Source organism: Stegostoma tigrinum, chromosome 34, assembly GCF_030684315.1.
Source record: "Stegostoma tigrinum isolate sSteTig4 chromosome 34, sSteTig4.hap1, whole genome shotgun sequence".
NCBI lineage: Eukaryota > Metazoa > Chordata > Chondrichthyes > Orectolobiformes > Stegostomatidae > Stegostoma > Stegostoma tigrinum.
The window spans coordinates 11,088,782-11,094,781 of NC_081387.1; positions in this window are offsets into that span (position 1 = coordinate 11,088,782).

The following is a 6,000-nucleotide window of genomic DNA, read 5'->3' on the forward strand; positions in this document are numbered from 1 at the left end:
CCTATGAGCAGCAATTTGGGGATTTGCATATGAATGAATCAAAACCCTCATTTCCTTTCTAACCATTAAAGATTTAACAGTATCTTAGGTCTGTTTAATTCACATCTGTGTATGACCCTTTGATCTTTTACTGACAAATTCTGTGTCATTTGCTTCCTCTCTCACAAGCACCTGAAGAAGGAAAGAGTCTCCAACTGCTTGTGTCTGAGGACCAATCACTGGAATTTAGGTTCTCAGCATATCTGGGAAAATTGCTGCCTGAGAGGATTAGCCTCTGGGATTTATATTCTTAGTAGTATTAAGCGACCATCTGTGCATGATGATTTTCTTCTGGGATTAATCTCCTCAGTATCATTGGAGTAACAACTGCCTGCAAGGATCAGAGCCAGGAATTTATATTCTCAGTATTTTTGGGGTAACAGCTATTTGTGAGGACCAGTTTCTGGGATTTGTGTTCTCAGTACTGGGGGCATGAATAGTTGCTAATGGGGACTCTTAGTAGCTCATAATAGGTTGTGTGTGATAGCAACCCATGTGACAATTAGGTCTAATGTGTTGTGGTTGGACTAAAAACATTGAGGAAGGTGTTCAGGTTGTAAAATTATTGAACTTGTTTTTGGGTCCTGATGGCTGCAGCGTTCCCAAGTCGAAAACAAAGTGCTATTCTTGGCTTACGCAGAACTTCACTGGAGGGCTGCAAGCCTGAGGCAGAGATGTTGGCCAGAGAATTCAGTGGTGTGTCAAAGTAAGCTGAGGGTCACTTTTGTGGATTGAACGTTGGTTCACATCTTTGGACTGTGGGAGGAAACTGGAGTACCTGGAGGAAACCCATGCTGACATGGGGAGAATGTGCAAACCCCACACAGACAGCCCAAGGGTTGGGCTGTTAAGCAGCAGTGCTAAGCACTGAGCCACCATGCTTCCCCTTGGCCCAATGTCATTAATTGGTTCCTGGAAAATTATGCAGAACAACTTTAAGGTGGTGTAGCGGTAAGTGAAAAAGGTTATCAAAGTACAACAGGACCTTGATCAACTGGGCCGAGGAGTGTCAGATGGAGTTTAATTCAGATAAATGTGAGATGTTCCATTTTGGTAAGATAAATGAGGACAGGATTTACACGGCTGTGGAGTGTTGTTGAACATAAAGGCTACGAGTTCCTTGAAAGTAGAGTCACAGGTAGACAGAGTAGTCACTTTATTCATTCATGAGATGAGAACATCGCTGGCTAGGCTAGCATTTATTGCCCATCCCTAATTTACCAGAGGGCAGTTATGAGTCAACCACATTGCTGTGTGTCTGGAGTCACATGTAGGCCAGACCAGGTAAGGACAGCAGTTTCCTTCCCTAAAGGACATTAGTGAACCAAATGGGCTTCTTCGACAAACGGCAATGGATTCATTGTCAGAATGAGACTCTTAATTCCAGATATTTCTGAATTCAAATTCCAGCTGCCATGCCACGACCAGATCGCAGCTCCCCAGCACAATTCCTGGGTCTCTGGATTAACAATCTAGCAATAACACCACTGGGACATTGCCTCCCCAGTGGAGAAGGTGTTTGGCTTCATTGGTCAAAACATTGAGTACAGGACTTGGAACATCATGTTAGGTTTGTACAAGACTTTGGACACGGACCACTGCACACAATTCCAGTCACCCTGCTATAGGAAGGATTTTATGAAACTGGAAAGGGTGGAGAAAAGATTAACGAGAATGTTACCAAGACTGAAGGGTTTGAGTAATAAAAAGAGTTTGGATTGGCTGGGACGTTTTTTCCCTGGAGCATGGGACTCTGAGGTGTGAACTTTTAGAGGTTTCTAGAATCACAAGGGGCACAGATAAGGTGAAAAGCCTTTCCCCCAGGCTATGGTAATCCAGAACTAGAGGAAATAGTTGAGAAGGGGAAGATTTTAAAGTGACCTGAAGGACAACTTTTTCACATATAGTGTGGTGCGTGTATGGAACAAACTTCCAGGGGAAGTGATAGAGGTAAGTGCAATTACAACATTTAAAAGATATTTGGACAGTTATATGAATAGGAAGGGTTTATATGAGCCAAACCCAGGCAAATGGGACAAGTTCAGTTTCGGAAACCTGGTCAGCACGTAGAAGTAGAGCTGAAGGGCCTGTTTCCGTGCTGTATACCTCTATGACTCTATAAGAACAAATTAACATTCGTGGCTGAGGATGCACTGTGGTCATGGCTCTGCTGTAGGGTGACAATTTCCCATTCTCTTCTGGGACCACGCCACTCCATCTGAACCCTCCTCTACAGTGTTCATAGAATGGAATCATAAAATCCCTACAGTGTGGAAACAGGCCTTTCAGCCCAACAGGTCCACGCTGACCATCATAGCATCCCACCCAGACCCATCACCCCATAACCTGCCTAACCCACTCGTCCCTGGACACTAAAGGCAATTTAGCAGGGCCAACCCACACAACCTGCACATCTTTGGACTGTGGGGGGAAACTGGAGTACCTGGAGGAAACCCATGCTGACATGGGGAGAATGTGCAAACCCCACACAGACAGCCCGAGGGTTGGGCTATGAAGCAGCAGTGATAACCACTGAGCCACTGTGCTTCCCCTTGGCCCAATATCATTAATTGGTTCCTGGAAAATTATGCAAAACAACTTTACACAGAACCATCTTGCTTCCGACCCTTCAAGTATTTTATGCAGAGATTGACTTGCAACTTCCAGAGGGTGAGCCTTCTCAATAGACAGTTAGAGCTGAACTGCACTGCAGTTCAGATAACATGGAATACAGAGAAGAATACCAGGTCAGGGTGTGCTGCAGTGTAGTGTTTAGAAGACACTGTCTACTTCATTGGCCTCATCTCAGATTTTCAGCATTTCTCCATTATTCTCTTTGCTCTTGTGCACTTGTTGTGTTGTTAATAGCAGATTTTTGTTCATAGATAAGATTTGAACAATGCTGGCTAGGACAGGATTGATACCCATTGCACAACAACTTTTGAGAAGGTAGCAGTGAGCTGCCATCTTGACCTGCTAAAGGTCTACCCCCCAGATAAGTTGGAAGTATTCACAGACATCAATTTGTGCTTCATAGGTGGGCACTGAGAAGACAGGAAGTCAGTTACTCATCACAAAATTCCCATCTTCTGAGCTGCAGTTACAGCTTCAGTATTTCTCAGGATGATCCAGTTCATACGCTTGCTTTGTTACACTTTACAAGCATACTTGTATTCATGTCCAAAATGTGGACATCATTGAACGTAGAACCTACATCACAGGAACAGGTCCTTCAACTCAAGGTGTTACACTGAACATGATGCCGAATCATGCCATAATTAATCCTGCTTGCCCTTGGTCCATACCCCAATATCCCTTGCATATTCATATACTTATCTAAAAGTCTGTTAAATGTCCCTGTCGTATATACCCCACCATCACATCTGGCTGCATATTCCAGACTCCTACCACTTTCTGTGTAAAAATATTGCCCATCACATCTCCTTTGAACTTTCCCCCTCTCACCTTAAATGCATCCTTCCTGTACTGTGGCGACAAGAATGGAATGAAAGACTCTTAAGCATGGCCTAACCCAAGTCTTATAAAGCTGCAACATGACATACTGACTCTTCTACTCAATTGCCTGACCAATAATGGGAGGCATGCCAAACGCCTTCTTTTCCATCCTATCTACTCACGTCACCACTTTCAAGGAGTTATGAACTTTAACTACAGACTCCTCTGTACATCAGTGCTGTTCAGGGTTCTGTCTTCAACTCTACACTTTCTGTTAACATTTGATCTCCCAAAGTGTAGCACCTCACACTTACCCAGATTAAACTGCATCGGTCATTTCTTACTACCATTTAGTTGCCGTCCCCAACCATCACGAAGAAGCTGACGATAAGCCACCTCTTTGAACTTAGAATTGTTGTTGTACATGTTGTGTAGGTAGACTCACATTGCTCTTCAGAGCGATCCAGAGTTTTGACCCAATGACAGTGAAGGGACAATGACACAGTTCAAAATAGGGTTGGTGAATGACTTGGAGGGGATTGTTCAGGAAGTGGTTTGGGCATGTGTCATTCTTGCACCTGAAGGTGCAGATCTTGCTATATGTCAACACAGCGTGCTTTATTATATGTGAAGACACAGGAAGTGCTGAACATTGTACAAGCATCAGCAGAAATGATGACCATATGATGGAGCAAAGTTCATTGGCTTAACCGCAGAAGTCCACTAAATGCCAATTGATTGCAAAACTTTCAGCTTCCTTCTCAAGTTGGTTTGATTTGAATATCTGATGTTTATGAAGAGCATTTTCCTTTCATAATGACTTGATGATGATTCAAATCTCTGAATTACTCTCAGCTGAATAAGAGAACATCTTGCTGGTGTTGGGGTAATGTCCATCGATAGTGGAGCTACAGTATTCAGAGGAAGGTGGTGGTCTAGTGATATTATCTTTAGCCTATTGATCCAAAGACTCAGGTAATATTCTGTGGATTGGGATTTGAATCCCACAGGCAGATGAAGAAATTTAAATTCAATATGTCTATACTTCAATGTCCGAAAATAAGCGAAGAGCAGTGACCATGAACCATGGTCAGGGAAAATCCCACCTGATTCTCCATTACCCTTAAAGGAAGGAAACCGCTGTCCTTATCTGATCTGACTGAGATATGTCTCCAAAGAGTGCAATTGACTCTGAAACAGGGATGGGCATCAAATGCTGGCCGAGCAAGTGACATCAACGTCTTGTGAATGAATAAAAAAAAGACTCTTGTCAATTGCTGATGGGATTCAGTATCAACATTATTAGTCTCTCACCAGCATTATACCAACAAGGAGCTAGCACACAATGATCCAGGCAACTACAATGGAAAGCGCACACTTGGGAACCCAGTCTCAGCACCAAGTTCCTGATTCTTCCAGGTTTCTAGTAAGACGTAGTCCTTCCATCAGAACTTGATTAGATTTGTGGAAGCTCAGTAAATCTTCCCATGGGCCTGGTTCCAGACTATACAAGGAGGGTGGATCAACTGGTCCCAGGCAACTGCCTTAACAATACTGCACTCACTCCTGACCAATGGCTGCTGTTACACCAGGAGAAGAATCTGAAGATTTGGCATGTCTTAGTATGTTTATAAGGTCATTTTTGCCCTCCACCTGCCTCTCCCTCTCTCAGATCTTTGGATAACACTCATGAGATCTGTTTGTGAATGTACCAAAACTTTTAATGGGAAACTGTTTGATGCTGACGAGGACGGTGTGAACATCAGTGTTCCCTGGGAGTATTCTGTCCCCTGGACAAAGTGTCAGGGAGTTCTTCCCCAGGTCTTACTGCATTTCCCATGTGCCATTTGCCACCTGCCTACCTGACGAGAACTGCCCCTGCCTCCAAACACTTGTTAATGTACTTCAGTGCAAAAGGCTGGTCAGTTTACAATCTGTCAGGCACTTTGTTCAGCATTTCTACACAATGCATTTGGTCAGGTAACCAAGATTTCAGGATCATCACTCAATCTCTGTCTATTCATATGCTTCAAGATTGTTTCTTAGTTTACTTGTTGAGGGTTGAAGATCATCTGCCAGCCATTACCAGAGGGGTACACAGGTTGTCAAAAATCTCTCTGTGATCAATTCAGGAATATCTGTAGAATCTAGCGACCTCAATGCAGGGAATGCAATGTTTGTCTTCAACCTTGTCATTGTCCCTGAATACCTGGAATTGTTTTTTTTTCCCCACAGAGAGAGAGAGAGAGAGAGAGAGAGAGAGAGAGAGACAGAGATTCAATGCTGTGCCCACTGATTCCTCAAGAGTTCTAGAACATAGAGCATAGATAGAACACAGAACATAGAAAAGTACAGCAGAGTACAGGCCCTTCAGCCCACGATGTTGTGCCGTGGAATAATCCTAATCCAAAAATAAAATAACCTAACTTACATTCCCCTCAATTCACTGTTGTCCATGTGCATGTCCAGCAGTCACTTAAATGTCACGAATGATTCCGCTTTCAC